This window comes from Schistocerca cancellata, chromosome 9 (genome assembly GCF_023864275.1).
Source record: "Schistocerca cancellata isolate TAMUIC-IGC-003103 chromosome 9, iqSchCanc2.1, whole genome shotgun sequence".
Lineage (NCBI taxonomy): Eukaryota > Metazoa > Arthropoda > Insecta > Orthoptera > Acrididae > Schistocerca > Schistocerca cancellata.
Window position 1 is genome coordinate 391848577 of NC_064634.1, and position 23047 is coordinate 391871623.

Here is a 23047-nt window from a genome sequence, read left to right on the forward strand (position 1 = left end):
TGTTTACATCAAATGGATTGGTCCAAATGAACCGACCATTGACCGTAAATGGTTATGTTCGGCTACTTAGAGACCATTTGCTGCCATTCATGGACTTCCCGACCACGTCACTGGGCCACAATTTTCTCCTTCCTTCGTTTAACCAAAACTTTTGTTTGACATTGATAGTTAATTCTCTCCGTGTATTCTTTGGGGTATGAAGGTACTGTATTTTTGCTCTAATTAACAACACATGATTAAAAATTCAGTTTACAATCATATTTGTTGGGGTAAATTTAACCGTTTTCCGTCAACACTTCTTAGGTGTAGCAGGAATACCGCGACGATTATCAAAAATGTTTCAAATGAACTGAAGCGCCTAGAACCGCTCGGCCACTCTGGCCGGCCGACGATTATCGTTCGAATCATATGGCAAGGAATCGTTAGCGTTTCGTTTTCTTTCTTCCGATGTTTCCACAATTTCTAACGAAATGTCGTCGCCATGCGAATGAAAGTCAAAGGGATTAACTAATAAATAACACGTAAGTAGGTGTTCAGTATACGAATAAGATTTCTATTGTATACCACGTTCAGCTTGTCTTATCTGTGGAATGTTGAAAACATTTTTTGGATACCACATTACTGTGAAACTCTAGTACCTGCACAAACACAAATACTTTTAGCAAAGCATAAGCGAAGAAAACAAAATGAAAATTAATCAGTTCCACCTCAACTGTTAACATCCAGCGATGCCACCAAGGCCACTACTAATTACTCCGCATATAAAATGAATAATACATTTGAGTAAAAAGTAACTGTGAACAAATGTGTTACTGAAACCATCAATGGGAACTGAAATTCGCTCTACAAATTAAAATGGCGTTGTGCCGTGCTGTCTCTTTATCGATGAGCCGTCAACCAAGGCTATGCACATGCCGTGTTGCGCATGTGCTTTGTTACATAGCTACTACAATAGGGCTTATATTTCTCCAGTTATCTGGTAAGCCTGGAATTCGGATATTTATAAGAATTTTTTTAAATACTTCCAGTGTGACGTAGCAGCTAAAATGTTGACAATTTCTTTCCCTTGGTGTATTCTCCGTGTATAAAAAATTTCGGGGCTGGTTTTGTCATATCGGATTGGACAGTTCCCTTGTTAGTCAGATCACCACGGATCTGAATGTATGCCTTCAGAAACCCATTTCTAGCAAAACTGTAAGGTCGCAATGCACTCCACAGGCTTCGGCAGCAGACAATCGACCTGTCCCCCATTTCCTTCCGCTTACAACGGAACATTGCTAATGTTCGTGAAAATAAATTACTGTTCTAGAATTAACAAGATAAAAGAAATTATTTTTGTACATTCTGATCTCCTGTACAGCTCCTACACCAGTAGATGAGTGGCACTTTACCAATACTCTTAGCCGGCTGGAGTGGCCGTGCGGCTCTGGGCGCTGCAGTCTGGAACCGAGCGACCGCTACGGTCGAAGGTTCGAATCCTGCCTCGGGCATGAATGTGTGTGATGTCCTTAGGTTAGTTAGGTTTAATTAGTTCTAAGTTCTAGACGACTGATGACGTCAGAAGTTGAGTCGCATAGTGCTCAGAGCCATTTGAACCAATACTTTTATCTTGGCATACTTTAAGAAAGTTTATTTATCTTACTACCTCTAGTGGTTTTTACTCCAAACGTGTTTCTCCATTTCGTACTGCTTAGAACTGTCTTACAGCAGCAGGCAAGTGATTCTGACCATGTGAGTTGAAGTAGACCTCTCTCGCATCGGACTGTCGTAAGTTGAGCCACAGGACGGGCGTATCTGAGCATAACAGTGACGTCACCTGCTTGAGTTCTTCTAAGGAAAGAATATCTGGTGAGATATGGGGAAATTTTATTCCAAGTTACTTTCAGTTCAAGAGTACGGAACAGAGGTTGTTGGGATGTTTTGCATAAGAGGTCGTTGGATGTTAATTACTGTATATTTAAATTAAGGATTACTTGTGATATGTTAAGAAAGAAGAAGAAAGAACGGTATATTTCAGTTATCTTTCAGAATGCCAGCAAAATGACACGAACGTGCTTCTCACGAGAGTACGGTACCCTTTCTCAGTATGAATACGTTCAAGCGTATCGAATCTTATATTATGTTATTTTAATCACATTTTGATGGATGACAGATTTCGTGACTGCCAAAATAATCATTATGTTTGTCTTCCATACACCATAAAATTTTAATGACAGCACACATATTTTCCTTCTTGTGCACTTGAAAAACTGGCAAAATTTCTTTGGACCTGTTATCTGTAAGACCATGCTTGAGAAACAAACTCCCTATTTTGTGTGCCGATCGCAAGTACAGAAGGATTTCCATTAGAAATATGGTAGAAAAGCTTAATGAGGAAATTTTACGAATACTTACAAAGTGTTCAGACTTATTCTATCCAACTTTTCTACAACAGTATCTGCGGTACGAAGCCTTTCTTGCCTTAAGCGTATAAAAACAGATTTGACGATTGCCATTTCAGCAGAGACATATTTCTCTTCTCGAATTTTTCAGTTTAGAAAGAAGTTGTATTGCAGTTAATAAAATCACAGCCGTTGTCGAAGACACAACCAAGTTTGCAGCCTTAAGGGACCGAAGTATTGATTTAGTATACAAGAAATAGGTGAGTTCAAGTATAAATACACTATTGGCCTTTAAAATTGCCACACCAAGAGGAAATGCAGATGATAAAGGGTATTCATTGGACAAATATATTACACTACAACTGACACGTGATTACATTTTCACGCAATTTGGGTGCATAGATTCTGAGAAATCAGTACCCAGAACAACCACCTCTGGCCGTAATAACGGCCTTGATACGCCTGGGCATTATGTCAAACAGACCTTGGACGGCGTGTACAGGTACAATTGCCCATGAAGCTTCAACACGATACCACAGTTCATCAAGAGTAATGACTGGCGTAGCTTCAACACGATACCACAGTTCATCAAGAGTAATGACTGGCGTATTGTGACGAGCCAGTTGCTCAGCCACCATTGACCAGGCGTTCTCAATTGGTGAGAGATTTGGAGAATGTGCTGGCCAGAGCAGCAGCCGAACATTTTCTGCACCTAAAAAGGCCCGTACAGGACCTGCAACATGCGATCGAGCATTATCCTGCTAAAATGTAGGGTTTGGCAGGCATCGAATGAAGGGTAGTGCCACGGCTCGTAACACACCTGAAATGTAACGTCCACTGTTCAAAGTGCCGTCAATGCGAACAAGAGGTGACCGAGACGTGTAGCCAATGGCACCCTATACCATCACACCGGGTGATACACCAGTATGGCGATGACGAATACACGTTTCCAATGTGCGTTCAGCGCGATGTCGCCAAACACTGATGCGAGCATTATGATGCTGTAAACAGAACCTGGATTCATCCGAAAAAATGACGTTTTGCCATTCGTGCACCCAGGTTCATCGTTGAGTACACTATCGCTGGCGCTCCTGTCTGTGATGGAGCGTCAAGGGTAACCGCAGCCATGCTCTCCGAGCTGATAGTCCATGCTGCTGCAAATGTCGTAGAACTGTTCGTGCAGATGGTTGTTGAGTTGCAAACGTCCCGATCTGCTGATTCAGGGATCGAGAAGTGGCTGCACGATCCGTTACAGCCATGCGGATAAGATGCCTGTCATCTCGACTGCTAGTGATACGAGGCCATTGGGAGCCAGCACGGTGTTACGAAATCCCCTCCTGAACCCATCGATTCCATATTCTGCTAACAGTCATTGGATCTCGACCAACGCGAGCAGCATTGTCGCGATACGATAAACAGCAATCGCGATAGGCTACAATCCGACCTTTATCAAAGTCGGAAACGTGATGGTACGCATTTCTCCTCCTTACACGAGGAATCACAACGACGTTTCACCAGGCAACGCCGGTCAACTGCTGTTTGTGCATGAGAAGTCGGTTGGAAACTTTCCTCATGACAGCACGTTGTAGGTGTCGCCACCGGCGCCAACCTTGTGTGAGTGCTCTGAAAAGCTAATCATTTGCATATCACAGCATCTTCTTCCTGTCGGTTAAATTTCGCGTCTGTAGCACGTCATCTTCGTGGTGTAGCAATTTTAATGGCCAGTAGTGTATATTTTTCATCACTTAACACTTCCGGGCTGAGATGCCGTAGTCCATACATAAAACTCTCCCCTGACGTTTAAATATATTTTTCCTTCCTGCTAGTCTTCATCTAACTTCCCAGTCACTATCTATCACAGCTGTGCTCCTCCTCATTATTACGAATAGTGTTAAATTATGCATAATAAAAAATGAAATCACTGGGTATGTGGGAAGCTAAGATTTCCACCTTGTCGTTTCCGTTCGGTGAACTTCTTTTCCATAAGGGAAAAGGCGGAGAAAGCAGGCGGAGCGGACAGTGTTGAGACAGTGGTAAGGCATGACCTTGTGACGCTCGCTCTCGGGAAACATCTTTTATGTGGAAGAAGTTCAAAGCAAACAGACTGAGGAGTGGAAAGAAACCAGTCACCAGTGACAGCGAGAAGAAAATATAACATTGCAGTGCCTGTGTTGTGAAGCAGTATGATGCAATGTTCTTTCAGACATGCGAGGTGATTGCAGTTGTTATGGAAGACATGAAACGCATTCGCAATTGCAGAAAGGCACCAACTCCAACTGAGCCCTGGAATGATGACAATAACACTCTGCGCCGGAATGGGACTCCTACCCGAATTTCTCGCTATACGTGAATGTCTGTCTTAATAGGGGTAGGACGTCAAACGGGCCAACTTGGAGCAGGAGAGGTATCACAGGACAGTTTAATTTCTAGTGTCTATACTTTTACAAATAAATTCATCAAACTTTGTCAGCATCACCAGGAAGGATTCAGGATTCACACCCATTGCAGTGGAAGTTCTAAAACATAACAAAATAAATTTTTTTACGTGTGAAATTTCATCATTTTTTCACTTAATAATGGCTGCATCTGTTGCTATAGGTATACTTTTCTTCATAAGTTAGAGATTCTTCGATGAATTTTGCACAGATTACATACCATACTCACAGGTGTTTGACACTCTAGAATTTATTTAATTTATGAAAAATCGAATGAACGGTTATATTTTATACTTCATGTTTAGAAAAAACACAAATTTTGTAGTTAATTACCTCTATTTTTACCATAGTTTTTAATAGATTTGGAAAATTTTAGAGTTTCACACACCTTTAAGTATGGTTTGTATGCCGTGCACAATTCATCGAAGAATCTCTCTTACTTATGAAGAAAAGTGTATCTACTGCAACAAATGCTGTCATTTGTAAGTGAACAAAATGAAGAAATTTCACAAGTAAAAAAAAAATAATTTTGTATGGTTTCGAACTCCCACTGCCAAGAGTGTGAATTCAGAATCCTTCCTGGTCAGCTGACTAAGTTTTATGAATTTATTTGTAAAAGTATAGACAGTGGAAATTAAAATGTTCAGTGGTGCCTGCGCCAAGTCGGCCCGTTTGACGTCCTACTCCCCTTAATCACTTTGGCTATCCGAGGGCGCCTCAGACATGAAGTACCATATGTCGTCGTCCGTGTGTCATAGATTTCCATCCAGTTAATGTTATTCTGCATTGCAGGGGAAGTATTTTATAAGTAGAGACATTTAATTTACATAGCTTGAGACTGTTTGGTTTTAACTACTGTTTCGTTTTTCTTAAATGTAACACCAAAATTTACCAATTCCGAATGGAGCAGCACCAACTATAATTTTTATCAGTTCATTGAGACAGTGTGTTACAGATCTCTGATTGGCCGCTTTTTTCCGTTATTTGAGTTAAATTTGTTCCTTCGAAATTATTTTCTTAAATCTCAAGAATATATTAACTTTATTCAAATGACACAAAGCACATTTAAAGGATTTTTGAAAAGATTCAAAGTCATGAAAGGAAGACGATAAATATTTAGTCAGTTTCATTATAGTTCTCGAATAATAGATCTAATGTTACTGAAGGAAAATGGTTCAAATGGCTCTAAGCCCTATGTGACTTAACATCTGTGGTCATTAACCCCTAGACTTAGAACTACTGAAACCTAACTAACCTAAGGACATCACACACATCCGTGCCCGAGGCAGGATTCGAACCTGCGACCATAGCGGTCGCTCGGTTCTCGACTCGAGAGCCTAGAACCTCTCGGCCGCAGCGGCCGGCTTACTGAAGGATAAAGTAAATACTAATTCCAAGTTGAACGAACGGAATTAACTTTCGCAACTGGTTCCAACACAACGTGGCGACCGCATATGTCAAATTTCAGGAGTAATTGCTCACCTGTGTTTAGTCACGGTTCCATTTCCAATAGCGAATAAAGTCACTATGTTTAGTGGAAAACGTAAATTGTCAAAACGACAATTCAGGGAAAGCAGTGAAATGCGATGACTACTTTGTAGCTAAATACAACGCGGAAGCCTACGCAATTATATTAACGACCCAGTAGTTTGTCTACTAAGTGCTTCAGAAGAACTTCGACAGTTAAATTAATATTCAGTTAGGTAAATATGCAGTCGAGATTAGATAAAGAGCGCATTGCAGCGTAAGTCTTAATATTGCTGGTTGGCTTCGCAAGTCACAGTTTATACGCTACGGAAGACACATGATGATGTAATGAGATCACGCAGTTTCAAAAAAGCTACTGGATTTTCGTAAAAACAGACGTAAAGAGAGCACTATTGCTGAGAACTAGAAATATGGCAATGGGACCGTTAAACCCTGACTTTTGGCAGAACTGTATGTGAACTCTTAGGCAGTACTATCTCAAGAGCAGACGACACGAGCTCCCTCGTAATTGATCTCTGTTGTACGCGTGTGACAATTTCTAATGGACACTCGAGCGAAATTTCGCATTCCTCTAACGAAGTAGAAGGAAAACCAGCCAGATAATTGATTATTCTTAGCTCTCTGGCGGTATACTGGGAACTGTACAGTCAGATTCTTGTTCAAAAGACACGGAAAAGACCGGCTGACAAGAGTTTCCAATTTAAATAGTGTGTAACGTGATCTGCTTAATGAAGAAAGATATACTTGGTTGAAAGACTTTGTGATTATCGAAGTGATGTGTTTGGACACTCCTCGCAACTTTGACTGCTTCTGCCCCCCCCCCCCCTTTCCGAAGTTGAGAGAGACTCAGTTGCTGCTACGAAAGATCAAAGTTTTGCTCTCTACCCTTTATCCCACGGGTGCCAGTCTTCCAGAATTGTGGCGAAAGTGCCCGTAGAGTATGGAATGGAAGGCGAAAGGCAACGGTGCTTTCATGCTTTAAATCGGCCCGTGATGCGTGCCTGGTTCAAGAGGAATAGCGCGACCCGTTAAAGAGGGTTTCCGGAGAGACACAAGTTGGAACGTATGAATATAGTCTGAGGGCGGGACGCCAGCTCCAACAATAAACCTTTTATAATCTTCGAGCCATTGTGCGCGGTTTTATAAATTTCAGTTCGTTTCTTTAAAAAATTAAGACTTATTTTCACTTCGTCGAGAGGATAAGGTTACATTGAAGCTACACTAAAAATTTCCGACAGGGACTTGATAACGTGACCTCTTTGTTTACAGGCAAGCTTTTAGTCGCTCGACTACCAGGCCGGACACGTTCCGAAATGAGCTTTTCAGATATACTTTGTAGGAAGATAGGTCGCCAGAATAGTTTATGGAAAAATTCGACGCTTATTTCGGTCCTACGCAGTTCTGTGGAGATCTTTGTCACCAGAACATTATAGCACTGTTTCACTACTCCAGCAGTTTGTTCACACATTCTGTCCTAATACTGCTCGTTATTCACGCCACTGTTACACGCCCGTTAAAAGGTAACGTGATAGGAGCAGCCTGCAAAGTCTTTAAACGTAAATCGAACGAATCCAGTTTGGAAATTGTTGTTTACAGATTATGAGCTGTGGCAGAAATACTCTCCGGATATTGCCTGTAATCATGGTATTCGAGAGCATTAGTCAACTTCACTATATTTACAGTCCTCTCATGTTGTTCATCCTTTGAAGACTCAACTAAGTGCTGGTTTATGTGGGACATAAAAAACCATTTTTCTTCTATGTCTTTTAATTTATTGTGACTATTTCTATTATTTGGTTTTGCAATAACGCAGTAATTCCTACATACCTCGAGCCACGGTTTTCCTGAACAGTGAGCATTTGCAGTCGTTAGATAAACAGGAGAAAGAAAATGATTTATTTTCAGATTCCAATTTTATCAGAGTTTCGTAACGATTTTTCACAAAATACCGACGAAAAGATAATTTACTTTCGTTGATTTTGAAATAGTGTTTCGAAAAATCTTACATCAGTAAAAAATACGACTCTGTGAACGCTCATTTTTACTGCAATAAGTACGCATTTCCTTCCGATATAATTATTCCAACTACTGTAAAATTTCTTCATCACAACCGCCTTACGCAGGTTTACGTAAAACGTTAAACGGCCATTTGAGTGGAAGGCTTATGAGTGTATGTCAGTAAATGAAAACAGACGTCGTTTCCAAAGAAATAAAACAGTCATATTTGAAGTTAATGTCGAGAGTAACCCGAAAGGCTGCTATCGGACTGTTATTGTTCACCGTTCGTATTAATGATCTATTCGATAATGTCGGGAAGTAAATGAAGCTGTCAGAAGCCGAGCCGATGTTGTTTACTGTAAGAAAGTGTTAGTACGGAAACGAGAGAATAAAATTTTATAACAGCCGGCGCTACTCGGTCACTCGGAGGGATTAACAGGCGTCAGCCGAGGTGCGTAAAAACGTCAACAGCGTTACTCGGTCACGCGACGCTTTTGTGTGCGACTCCGAGCAAGCTCAGCGCTAAGTGCTGGAAGGACACAGACCGAACTACCATCGTTACTCTCGCAACGTTACGTAAGAGGTACTCGGCGGAAAGCAATTTCGCCTCCCAGGATTTTGCCTGAGCAGTAAAGACACAGCATCAAAATCGTTACGCGAATGTAGCGGAACTGATGACTGCTGATATGTCGAGAAGAGCAGAACAGATTGGGTCATTACGAATGATGTCGTGGAGCGGAGCCCTGTCACCTTACAGCATTCGATCAGTAGGATCGATAGCGTTCATGTCGTTCGTACTCGGTTCCCTGGCTGTAGTATGTTAACGTCTTGTGCCTTCTGTTGGTCCTATACTCGCTGCCACACGAGATCAGCGATCCCTAGCGGCGGATAATGAAGTCCAGTATCCAGTACCGAAGTCAGCACAGCAGCCAGTAGTGGTGGGTAGTCCAGTGGTCAACCAACAAAACTTCTGTTCAGGGCAGAAGCTGCCCTAAAACTCCAGTAACGTACGTGTCTAACGGCCTACCGTACGAGCCGTCCAGGTTCTACATTCAGCACGACATCACGGTATGCAACATCGTGGTCCACGTGAAATGATCTGGGAGGGAATCAGAAGTCCCCGAAACGGCGTGTCAATCACACCGCCACATCCAAGCAGACCTAACGATGCGGCGAGCCTACCTCGCCAGCGAGCTGCGCAAAGCCGCGTCAGGGTTTCATCGACTTCCATTCCGAGCAAATGCAGCGTTTTCAGGAGCAGGGTCCTCTGTGGGATTCAGCGGATTCCTCTCCAGATTACGTGGACTCCGAACACAAAGCAACGACTTGTATTATGACTAACAAAATTAATGGAACACTCATGTATACGTTTCTATTGCGGCTAATGACGCCACACAGGTCCTCGGTCTGCATCCTGACAAAGAAGAAGCGGTTTCCAGCCCAGAAGTGAGTAACTTCCAGAGCAGGAAGTTCTGCGGAGGAATGTCGATTCATGCAGGGAACGGAAGTTGAGCCGTAACGTAAGTAAAGTATCGTACTATGTATAATCAGGGAACAGATCAACTACTGTTTTATTACGTTATTCCTGGAAAGAGCAACTAACGTGAAATACCATTTGGTGACATAAAACCCATAGAACTAAAACAGAGTCTACATCCACATATACATCTACATGGATATTCCGCCAATCACACTTAAGTGCCTGGCAGAGGGTACATCGAACCACCTTCACAATAATTCTACTATTATACTCTCGAAGAGCGCGCGGACAAAATGAACACTTAAATCTTTCCGTGCCACCTCTGATTTCTCTTATTTTATGATGATCATTGCTACCTATGTAGGTTGCCGTCAAAAAAACTTTTCGCATTCGGAGGAGACTGAAATTTCTACCGCAACTAGAAACACCTTTGTTTTAATGATATCCACCCCAAATACTATATCACACCCATGACACACTCTCCCAGGTTATTAATCATGGACGTGCTGCCCTACTTTGAACTGTCGCAATGTACTCCGTTAACTCTGTCTGGTAAGGATCTCACACCGCGTAGCAATTAATAGAGGACGGACAATCGTAGTGTAGTATATTTGTTCCATCTTCTAAGACTTCAGCCAATAAAATACAGTCTTTCAACACACGAAAGAAACTGTAATAAAAACAGTTGTCAAGTGGAGATACGTTGGTTGTATGTTGAGGATGTGCAATTCATCAACGAATAAAGTGACTCACAAAAATCTTATTGGGCGGATTTTTGAATATTACTCATTAGTCTGGAACTCTTACAAAGTGAGAGTAATGCAAGAAATAAAGAAGTATCAACGAGGAGTGGCGCGTGTGGTCCCGCAATCGGTAATGAGATCTCGACAAACTCCAGAAGCAGACATTACAAGACAGGCGTCAAACGTCATGGAGAGATTTACTGTAGTAAATCCGAGAGCACACTTTCCAAAAAGAGTCGGAAAATTTGTTATTTCCGCTTACATACGTATCGACAAATGACCATGACTAAAAGTCATAGAAATTAAAGCTCGTACAGAGATTTTCTGGCCAACATTCTTGCCACGAGCGATTCGAGAATGGAACAGGTTCTGGGAAAAAAGATAACCGAACGGAAAGCACCCTTTGCCTCATAACGTAAGGTGGCACGAAGAGTATAAATGGGGATGTCGAAATGTACAATGACCCCTCTTCTTGTTGTTGTATTGATTTTTAAATATATGCTTATATCATATAAATACAAGTCCAGGTTACGTATGCCAGTCAGGAAAAGACGTTGTGAACGCGAGGAAACCATCCCATCGTCTCACCAGGTTGGAGATACCCGTGTGATATGACACCGTGTCCTAGCGTACTGCAACTGCACAGCATAATCATCCAGGAGCCGTCGACCATTCAACGCATCTTCCAGGTGACCTAAGGCATGATAATCGCCCGGGAAGAGATCAGAAACAAGGCGGTGGGGGAGGGGCGGGATCTCGAGCGTATCTCATTTCAGTTTTGGCGTAGCTTCTGTGATAAGACATTTACGGTACGGGGACGCGTGTTATTATGAAGCAGCACCATACGGCATGAAACTTGGCGCACCATTCCACAATGGTGGTTTTCGAGAGACATGCTACCAAACACATACCGGTATTCTTCATTCTCCGATGGATATCCACCGTAGTTTTCTTCTTTAGCAGGGAAGAACAGAATTACAGCATCTTTGTCCTATTTGGCCGTATATGTTAATAACGTGGCCATAATTCACTTTTCCGCATTTACCGGACACACATGGGAAAGACACGAATGCCACATTAATCCTTCGCCTAAGTGTCAGTGCTTATATATCCGCATCGGAGCCGTTCTATATTGTACACACCCAGCAAGAACACCCTCTAAAGACAACTTTAGGATCGCCCCTAGTAAAAAGCATTCATCTACTAAAGATGTCATGTGCGTATTTCAACTATAGAATCGCAAATTCTACACATGTGGAAGAACGGTATTTTTATTTCTATTCAAGTGGTTTCGGAGACACTGTATCATGGGAAAACTGGTAATAGGAGAGATTCTAGTTGTGAATTATGGCTTTGCCTCCCACATGGAATGAAACTCATTGTGTGTGCTGAAAACCATTTACTATGAGTGTGTCTTATTTAAGAACTGTATAGTCGTTCTAAAATACAATTGGTCATGGTGATTTTAAACACGGTGTATACAAATATTTTTCTTCAAAAATTTTCTCGAGATGAACAGAAATATTTCGTGGTCATGCATCATAGTTACAGGTCTCGGAGAATGAGAAAATATCCATGCATATGTGCAGAGATAGATATCTGAAGATAAAAGCTTACACTGGTAGAGGTATCAGCAGGTATTTCTGCGAAATACACTCCTGGAAATGGAAAAAAGAACACATTGACACCGGTGTGTCAGACCCACCATACTTGCTCCGGACACTGCGAGAGGGCTGTACAAGCAATGATCACACGCACGGCACAGCGGACACACCAGGAACCGCGGTGTTGGCCGTCAAATGGCGCTAGCTGCGCAGCATTTGTGCACCGCCGCCGTCAGTGTCAGCCAGTTTGCCGTGGCATACGGAGCTCCATCGCAGTCTTTAACACTGGTAGCATGCCGCGACAGCGTGGACGTGAACCGTATGTGCAGTTGACGGACTTTGAGCGAGGGCGTATAGTGGGCATGCGGGAGGCCGGGTGGACGTACCGCCGAATTGCTCAACACGTGGGGCGTGAGGTCTCCACGGTACATCGATGTTGTCGCCAGTGGTCGGCGGAAGGTGCACGTGCCCGTCGACCTGGGACCGGACCGCAGCGACGCACGGATGCACGCCAAGACCGTAGGATCCTACGCAGTGCCGTAGGGGACCGCACCGCCACTTCCCAGCAAATTAGGGACACTGTTGCTCCTGGGGTATCGGCGAGGACCATTCGCAACCGTCTCCATGAAGCTGGGCTACGGTCCCGCACACCGTTAGGCCGTCTTCCGCTCACGCCCCAACATCGTGCAGCCCGCCTCCAGTGGTGTCGCGACAGGCGTGAATGGAGGGACGAATGGAGACGTGTCGTCTTCAGCGATGAGAGTCGCTTCTGCCTTGGTGCCATTGATGGTCGTATGCGTGTTTGGCGCCGTGCAGGTGAGCGCCACAATCAGGACTGCATAAGACCGAGGCACACAGGGCCAACACCCGGCATCATGGTGTGGGGAGCGATCTCCTACACTGGCCGTACACCACTGGTGATCGTCGAGGGGACACTGAATAGTGCACGGTACATCCAAACCGTCATCGAACCCATCGTTCTACCATTCCTAGACCGACAAGGGAACTTGCTGTTCCAACAGGACAATGCACGTCGGCATGTATCCCGTGCCACCCAACGTGCTCTAGAAGGTGTAAGTCAACTACCCTGGCCAGCAAGATCTCCGGATCTGTCCCCCATTGAGCATGTTTGGGACTGGATGAAGCGTCGTCTCACGCGGTCTGCACGTCCAGCACGAACGCTGGTCCAACTGAGGCGCCAGGTGGAAATGGCATGGCAAGCCGTTCCACAGGACTACATCCAGCATCTCTACGATCGTCTCCATGGGAGAATAGCAGCCTGCATTGCTGCGAAAGGTGGATATACACTGTACTAGTGCCGACATTGTGCATGCTCTGTTGCCTGTGTCTATGTGCCTGTGGTTCTGTCAGTGTGATCATGTGATGTATCTGACCCCAGGAATGTGTCAATAAAGTTTCCCCTTCCTGGGACAATGAATTCACGGTGTTCTTATTTCAATTTCCAGGAGTGTAATTATTTGGTGGGTAAGTATTAAAGGACAGTATCAAAATCATTAAATGATTTTTGTCAAATTGTGGCACTTCTCATCAGTTAACGCGGAAGCGGTAACAGCAAATTTACCGTCGACAGACATTCTTCAAATGTCTGCTAGGCCTAGAGTCAGCGGGAGTGTTTCCGTCATTAACTTCTGGTTACGCTCTCTAAACCTACTCCTACTGACACTGTGTTTCCACAACCCTACCTTTCGCTCAATTTCTGAAATGTGTTCGGCATTATGTTGATATATCAGGTACAAATCACTTTTTAACTTATTTACTGACTTTTGGCTTCATGACCATACAGCTACCCGTAATTTATTCAATTTAACAATATCTGCCAGTTTTGACTTATGTATAAGCAACAATTAAATGCGTTTGTATCAAGACATATGCAATTTTAATAAAATATGTGTGTATACCCGACGCATATGCATACACAGTAATTAAATAAAATTCGGTTATAAAAAAAAGCAGTATTATTTTCAACTAAAGAAGCTTATATGCCGGCCGGGGTGGCCCAGCGGTTAAAGGCGCTACAGTCTGGAACCGCGCGACCGCTACGGTCGCAGGTTCGAATCCTGCCTCGGGCATGGATGTGTGTGATGTCCTTAGGTTAGTTAGGTTTAAGTAGTTCTAAGTTCTAGGGGACTGATGACCTTAGACGTTAAGTCGCATAGTGCTCAGAGCCATTTGAACCATTTTTTGAAGCTTATACAATTACACATTATCTGAGCCGATTTCTCCTATTATGTACTTGGTTGCTGTGATTCGTCATTCAGGCAATGTCATCGTTTGTTTCGGATCGTTTCCCTTTGAGTGGCCGCACACTGAGGTGAAGAAATACATGGCATACCCACTAACATCATACCGTATCTCCTTTTGCCCGTCGTAGTGCAGAAATTCGACGTGGCATATACTCAACAAGTCGTTACAAGCTCCTGCATAAATACTTAGCCATGCTGCCACTATAGCCGTCCATGTTTGCTAAAGCGTTGCCAGTGCAGATTTTGTGCACGAACTGGCCTCTCGATTATGGCCGATAAATGTACGCTGGGATTCAGTTCGGGCGCTCTGAGTGACCAAATCATGTGCTCGAATTGTCCAGAATGTTCTTGAAACCAAACTCGAACAACTGCAGCCCGGTGACATGGCGCATTGTCATCGATTAAATTTCTGTCGTTCTTTGGGTACACGAAGTTCATGACTGGCTGCCAATAGGCTCCAGATAGCAGAACACAACTAATTCCAGCCTATGACCGGTTCAGTCGGTCCAGAGGACCCAGTCAATTACATGCAAACACAGCCCACACCATTACGAAGTCTCCACCAGCTTGGACATTGAATTGTTGACAAGCTGGGTCCATGACTTCATTGGATCTGTACCACGCTCGAACGCTACCATCAGCTTTTACCAAGTGAAATCGTTATCCCATGCCTTTTGTCATCCCATTGTATGAACTATCTCACTGTGTACACAGGGCGACTCAGCTGCCACTTCCAATTCATTTTATGTAACACGCACTGCTTTTGTATCAGCAACTGTAACCAGATATTCGGCAGCCACTTAATACATTAAACTCCCTCTCATACCTTTAGGTAACTTGGAACAAACGGAGTCTTACTATACATATACAAGTGAGGTTTGGCCATGATTTCTACGGTATTACACGCTACATCTGTTGTACTAGCCAAGTGTCTACAATTTTTCTTTGGGTGACTAACGGTGTAATCATACAACTTTTGGACATCTCTGTAGATTTATTCCGTTTAATATACTTAATCTTTCTCATATGATTCAGAAACGTTGCCTTTTAAGTGTGTTTCGCCACTGAAACAATGAAATTAACACGAGATGACAAAATAAGAAGCGTTGAAGTAGTCAATTTCCGGTATATAAACCAATAAAAAGACTAATATATGACTCCCGCGTTAATATGGAAAAGTAGTATTACAAACAAAATTTGTACTGTACGTCTAAGACGTCTTCGAATGCTTTACCAATTGTTCTATGACATTTTGATATTGTGCGTCACATCTGCAGAGCGAACTGGCCAGCAACATTGTTCCGTCATGAGGGGTTGCATTAAGCGAATTCGGCAGAGGCAGCTGAATCAGCCTGCATATTAGTCTTTTCATTGGGTTACGTATGGGAAAGCTGTTGCTTCTACACTTTTCATTTTGATACCTCCTGTTAATTGCGTTTTTTCTGATAGTGAAACACATTTTATAAGGAACGTTTTAGAACCATTTATGAAAGATTAGCACTAGAAGTGGAATAAATGTACAGAGAATTCTAAAACATGTATGACTACACTTACACAAAGAAAGACTGAAGGAACTAGGATAAGTACGACAGACGTTAGGTATACCTCGATACAAAAATGTCGTCTAACTCGTGGCCAGTCCTCAAAGGATGATTTCGTTTGCTAACTGTCGCCCAAAATTCTGAAAGAAAGTTACGTCGATTACGTGGCTGTCATGGATTGCATAAAACGGATCGGTAGGGACATCTGAGTCGTCCTTTACACCAAGCACAGCTACAGAAGGCTGAAAGGCTTAAGGAGGCTTGCTCTTACCCTTTACATTCCTTTTGCGGTTCGAGGTGGCGTAGTGCTCAATATTTAGTGTCAGAATCTACACTTACATAAGGTGTGCTGTACAAAAGGCAGGAGACTAGGGTATTTGCACTTCCCATGAAATCGTACTTATGTACTTTGTGCAGCTCGTACTTAAGAGTAAATTGGAAACTGGTTAAATTTCTTAAAGCTAGTATATGGGTGTGAGGTAGTAGGCCGGAGGAGTAACAAGCATGATTATACTCAGCTTCACTATCATTTTGGGTGTCTGCCATTCTCCAAAGAGCAATAATTCAGACTGGGTATGTACGGTATTACAATTTCTTCCTTCACAAATCAAGTACATAAGCAAATATCGTTTCATCGTCGACCGTTTACACAAAAAGAACTAAAATGTCCTGCAAGTGTCGGAACCAAATGGGAACAATAAATCATCCCGTCGTCCTGGGAGCTTTTCATTTGACAGTAACGTGAATCGCCTCCATGCGCGTTTGTCACTGCATGACACCTACAGGGCATGCTCTGGATAGCTCTACAAAGGTTGCCCTGTTTTATCCGTTCCAATTCTACCGTGAGAACCCATGGGAGTTCTTGCAGAGTCTGTGGTGGAGCTTTACGACAACGAACACGTCAGTCAAGCATGTCGTACATATGCACGATGGGCCTTAGGTCGGGACTCACCACCGACCAGTCTGTTAATTCAGTGTCCAGGCTGCCCAAGACATCCCTGCCAACGCCCACTCCATCAGCCCTGGCACTAGAAGGAATCCGGGGCCACCACCGCATGCAGCAGTAACCACATGGTCCAACAGGATCTGTTTTATGTATTGCCTTACACTGTGGACAACGACAAGATCCGTATGGCTGAACTCCTCACGGCATCACAGATCCTCGGAAAACTGTTGGCTTCCTTCACCACATTTGGTAGGCACGTCTCAATAAGGGTTTCCGCACACGAACACGGCCATCACCTTGCGTCAGAAGATATCTGGATTCGTCCCAGAATTACACTTTTCGCCACTGACGTTGTTATCTATTGATGTCGGAACGGCTAGACTGAAGGCCTGCTGCAAGATGTTATCGTGTCATGAATAGGACTTCTGGGTCGTAACGTAATTTCTCGTAGTGTCTTCATTACAATTTGAACGGACACAACGGATCCTCTGGCCCTTCTGAGATAATCTTGCAGTGGCCTGGCGATATCTGTATGCAGGAAATGGCCAGATGTCGGGCATTAGGGAGGTTGTAATTTGTTGGTGACCTTGTCCAACTGAACTTGTGTACTGACTTGCCTCCCTGTAGCGTGTCCACAACCTAAGGATGACTCAAGTGGAGGAACTGACATCGGCAGAAAAACGACCGAAAGTCCGTCCTTAAAAAATTGCACTGCATTAAAATTTCATATTGCATGTGTTTGGCAGAATACAACCACTGTAGTTGCCGAAATACGAAAATGACAAATTTTTTTCCGAAATATAGAAACAAATACTTTTTCAGTGGCACTGTAACAGACGACTTCAGCTACATTTGTGGAACTCAAACTAATAGTGACAAGATAAAAGAAGTCCCACAAACATTTGCTGTACTTTACGACATACAAACAACCAGGAGCACAAGTATATCTACAGCTACATCTTTATGCACATCTGAATCTTCTAGTCCACAAGCTACGTCACAGAGGGTTCTGCCTCTACCAGTCTCACTTCCCTCTTTCCCTGTTCCTTTCGCGACTTGTTCAGGGGAAGAACGATGCTGGGTTTCTATATGGGTTCGAATTTCAAAATTTATTTTCATGGTCTTTTCGAGAGATATCCATAGGAGGAAGCAATATATTGCATGACATTTCCAGGAATGTACGCTCTTGGAACTTTAACGGTAAACTGGATCATGTTGCATAACGCCATGCTTCCAGCGTCTGCCCCGGTGATAGGTTGAGCATATCCGTGAATCTTTCGCGGGTAGTAAAGGAACCTCTAACGAAACGTGCTGCTCTTCTCTGGATCTTCTCTAATTCCTGTATCACTACTATCTGCTAAGGCTCACAGACTGACGAGTAATGTTCAAACATTTACTTGTGATTTCATTATCATGATCGACACATAAAACACTGACAGTGCTGACCTCTTGCATTGATGCACTCTGTAATGCGATTCTCGACAGACAGTACGGCTTGGTGAATTTCATTTCCACCTTGCAGGACAGGCCTTGTTATAAGGCATTTCTTAAGTTCGCGAGTCGTCGGACTTCCGTTGTAGACCCTTATCATAATGTTACTCGGAAACAGGAGTTCATACGCGTTACGTGCAGCTATATTGTGTCTCGAAATTTTGCGTTAAGAAGAACTCTAATTGGTGCGAAAAAACCACGATACGCTTTGTTCATCGCCTTTTCTCAACCAGTGTGACTTTTCCACCGACCAATATAATTTATTACGTACATTCGTTTGTTTTTAGTGTATAAATCTATGCTGTATCAACGTGCAAAATCTTTCATAGAAACGTCGCAATACCTTACAGTTCTCAAAGATACCATTTGGAGAACTGGAAACCGATTTTGAAAGTCTCCACCATAAAGATGTGGTGGCGCCGTAATCAGTATGAATGTAAATTTGCTGGGAGTTGTGTGGGAGTAAATCATTAACAGTGTTTAAATACAATTATTTGCCAAATTCAGCGACTACGAGTGTGTGCAGAAGGTGGACATAACTATAGCATTCAGCGCTAAAATTAAGGTAAATGCAAAGTTTAATATTCAACAATATAGATCACGTGATAAAATCATTTCCCCTTTAGAATTACTTCAGTTTTACTGTAATGAGGCAACAAACGGTATACTACAAATGGTAATGCGACAGTAAAAGAATGGCAAGAAAGGCAGACAATAGTCGAATATTAGACCAGAATTCAATATCCTTAAATATACCTCATCAATAATTAAACAATCAATTAATAACAGACCAGAATATGAACAACACAACACACCATGGCAAAATATACGCTGCTCACCCCAGCCGTTATAAATCATAATATAAACAGATGTACGGCAGCAGTAAATAATAATCAAAATTTCTCTACACATGATCCATACATATTTAATAGATCGATGAATGTATGTATGTGCGTACATAGGTACGTATGTTGCTCATCTCCTCCTAAACTACTGGACCGATTTAAGACAATTTTGTTACACATATCCCTTACTGTCAGCCAACGAACCATCTTCCTGTCACAGATCAGGAGAAGAGATGCAAAAAATAAATAAATAAATAAATAAATAAAATAAAATAAAACAAATAAAAGAAAAGAAATAAATAAAAAATTGTGCATTATGCCCTACTAACTCTATTCACAGCACATTTTGTATGTAGTATCCACATATGCTGCAGAGGGTAACTAAGAAATTATATCCCTATATGACACACAGCTCAGGAGATATGACTTTATAAGCAGTTAGGTGCAATATAAATTGCTCACAGTAGCCACATATGCTGCTGAATGTGCTTACACACATTGTCAGGTTTTCATATGTTTTCTACCTTTGTAAATAATTCATCTGTACCGTGCTGGAAAAGATGAAATAGCACACTGCACGAATAGTGAATGAGATCCTTGACTTAATGTTTAAATTTACCTGTGGTTCGGTTGCTCGCATGTCAGTTGTGCAGCGCTGTGACGTTCTTATTTGAGGCATAGTAGCAAGAAGTTGAGTTTTTAGAGGACCATAGTTATGGACATGCAAACTTCTTTGTACGTACATCTTACGGATTCTACTGATGAGGATCTTTTTGGACGAATTATGAAGGTAATCAATGAGTGCATAAGAACGAATGTTTTTTTCACAGCTATTAGTTCAAGGAAATCTCTGTCCCTGAGATAACTAATAAATTCATGATTAATCTTCATCTGATCTCTTTGCTTCATTATGTCACAAATAATGCAATTGGTTGCAATGTCTGTAAATTTTTTATTGACATAATTTTACAATTATTATTATCTTTTTATGTTTTGTAGAGTTTTTTACCAATACTTAGAGTATATAATTTTTGAAGTTCGTCTTTCTTTAAAGTAAGACCATCCTTCATCAGTCCCCGTACATTTTTGAATATTTTGTCGGGTGTATGTTTGCACCTTCGCCGCAGGAAGCCGCAGATTGTTTCTGACAAATAAACCTCAAATTTTATAGTGAGTAGATTATTTGTTTCTTTAGCGGCTGCATCTGTTGATGTGGTTTTGCTTTCGAGAACGTCAGTACATCAGACGCATACCAACATTTCAAGCATTCTTATGGTCAGAATTATCGGGTGTTACGCTAAACAAGAAAATTAACTTACGCAACATTCATAATGTGCTTCAGCGTTGAGTTCCAGTTTAGTAGTTTTCACTAAGTACTCAATAAATTAATGCTGGCATTTGATTAGATTAGTTTTCATTATTTCAAATTCAGTTCTTCCTAAGTTTAAAGTTTTGCTTCGTGACGCGCAACACAGGGGCTACCAACAGTCAGTATTGCTCAGCAGTTCAATAAGATAAGGAAAGCACACGCTACGCGACGAGAAAGTATTGTGATTTACAGATATACACTCGTTGGAAATGGAAAAAAGAACACATTGACACCGGTGTGTCAGACCCACCATACTTGCTCCGGACACTGCGAGAGGGCTGTACAAGCAATGATCACACGCACGGCACAGCGGACACATCAGGAACCGCGGTGTTGGCCGTCGAATGGCGCTAGCTGCGCAGCATTTGTGCACCGCCGCCGTCAGTGTCAGCCAGTTTGCCGTGGCATACGGAGCTCCATCGCAGTCTTTAACACTGGTAGCATGCCGCGACAGCGTGGACGTGAACCGTATGTGCAGTTGACGGACTTTGAGCGAGGGCGTATAGTGGGCATGCGGGAGGCCGGGTGGACGTACCGCCGAATTGCTCAACACGTGGGGCGTGAGGTCTCCACAGTACATCGATGTTGTCGCCAGTGGTCGGCGGAAGGTGCACGTGCCCGTCGACCTGGGACCGGACCGCAGCGACGCACGGATGCACGCCAAGACCGTAGGATCCTACGCAGTGCCGTAGGGGACCGCACCGCCACTTCCCAGCAAATTAGGGACACTGTTGCTCCTGGGGTATCGGCGAGGACCATTCGCAACCGTCTCCATGAAGCTGGGCTACGGTCCCGCACACCGTTAGGCCGTCTTCCGCTCACGCCCCACCATCGTGCAGCCCGCCTCCAGTGGTGTCGCGACAGGCGTGAATGGAGGGACGAATGGAGACGTGTCGTCTTCAGCGATGAGAGTCGCTTCTGCCTTGGTGCCAATGATGGTCGTATGCGTGTTTGGCGCCGTGCAGGTGAGCGCCACAATCAGGACTGCATACGACCGAGGCACACAAGGCCAACACCCGGCATCATGGTGTGGGGAGCGATCTCCTACACTGGCCGTACACCACTGGTGATCGTCGAGGGGACACTGAATAGTGCACGGTACATCCAAACCGTCATCGAACCCATCGTTCTACCATTCCTAGACCGGCAAGGGAACTTGCTGTTCCAACAGGACAATGCACGTCCGAATGTATCCCGTGCCACCCAATGTGCTCTAGAAGGTGTAAGTCAACTACCCTGGCCAGCAAGATCTCCGGATCTGTCCCACATTGAGCATGTTTGGGACTGGATGAAGCGTCGTCTGCACGTCCAGCACGAACGCTGGTCCAACTGAGGCGCCAGGTGGAAATGGCATGGCAAGCCGTTCCACAGGACTACATCCAGCATCTCTACGATCGTCTTCATGGGAGAATAGCAGCCTGCAGTGCTGCGAAAGGTGGATATACACTGTACTAGTGCCGACATGTGCATGCTCTGTTGCCTGTGTCTATGTGCCTGTGGTTCTGTCAGTGTGATCATGTGATGTATCTGACCCCAGGAATGTGTCAATAAAGTTTCCCCTTCCTGGGACAATGAATTCAAGGTGTTCTTATTTCAATTTCCAGGAGTGTATTTTTATAGAAAGCTTACAAGATATTGCATTATACGATACATAGGTCAAGATATACGACGTTATAAACACTAACATCTATGAGAGAAAAAGGTGCATAATCCATGAAGCTTTTATACATTTATTCTTTACTACTAAGATACCCCTACATTCAAATCAAGGAAATCCCTGACATCTGGCAGCGTTTCTGATAGCTTTCTTCCGCATAGCGCAAACTGCTGTAGACGACAACGACGGCCGCCTATAGAGCTACGATGAGGCGTTGCCATAGAGACCTTTACAATATCACGTTGTAGACACGAGAGGCAGTTGCGCCCGGCGTACAGAAACTCAATGTGCCTCATACGATAGATCCTTCAGCTGCCTCGCCATAGTAGCAATGTAATCCTTTGCAGAATTCAAATTGACCTATAGTAGAGACAGCGTAAGAAGATCCGTGACGGCTCGTAGCGCTGTTAGTTTTCAGCTCCGCAGCGCCAACGGTTGCAGGCGGAAATACTAGCCCACTGCATGGCTGCAGCGGTAATGAACCGTTGCCATAGAGACGTTTACAAAATCGTGTTAGTTGTTGACTGAGGAAGGTGCGCGATGCTGATGTACCCAGCCCACTGTCAGGGAACAATTTACGCTGACTCAGCTATAACCAGACTCTAGAAAGATTTGTGGTGAACACAACTGGCTCGATCTCCTGTAACCATCACAGCCGAATACACACAGCAGGTAGAATCGTATATCCTGGCAGTGCCACGTTCTCTGGCTCTACGAAACCTAGCACTGTCTTCTTGTCCAGTCCGGAACCGATTCCCCGTGTTGACAGGAAGCCACCGCAAGTCCAGACACCAGAGCCCACCCG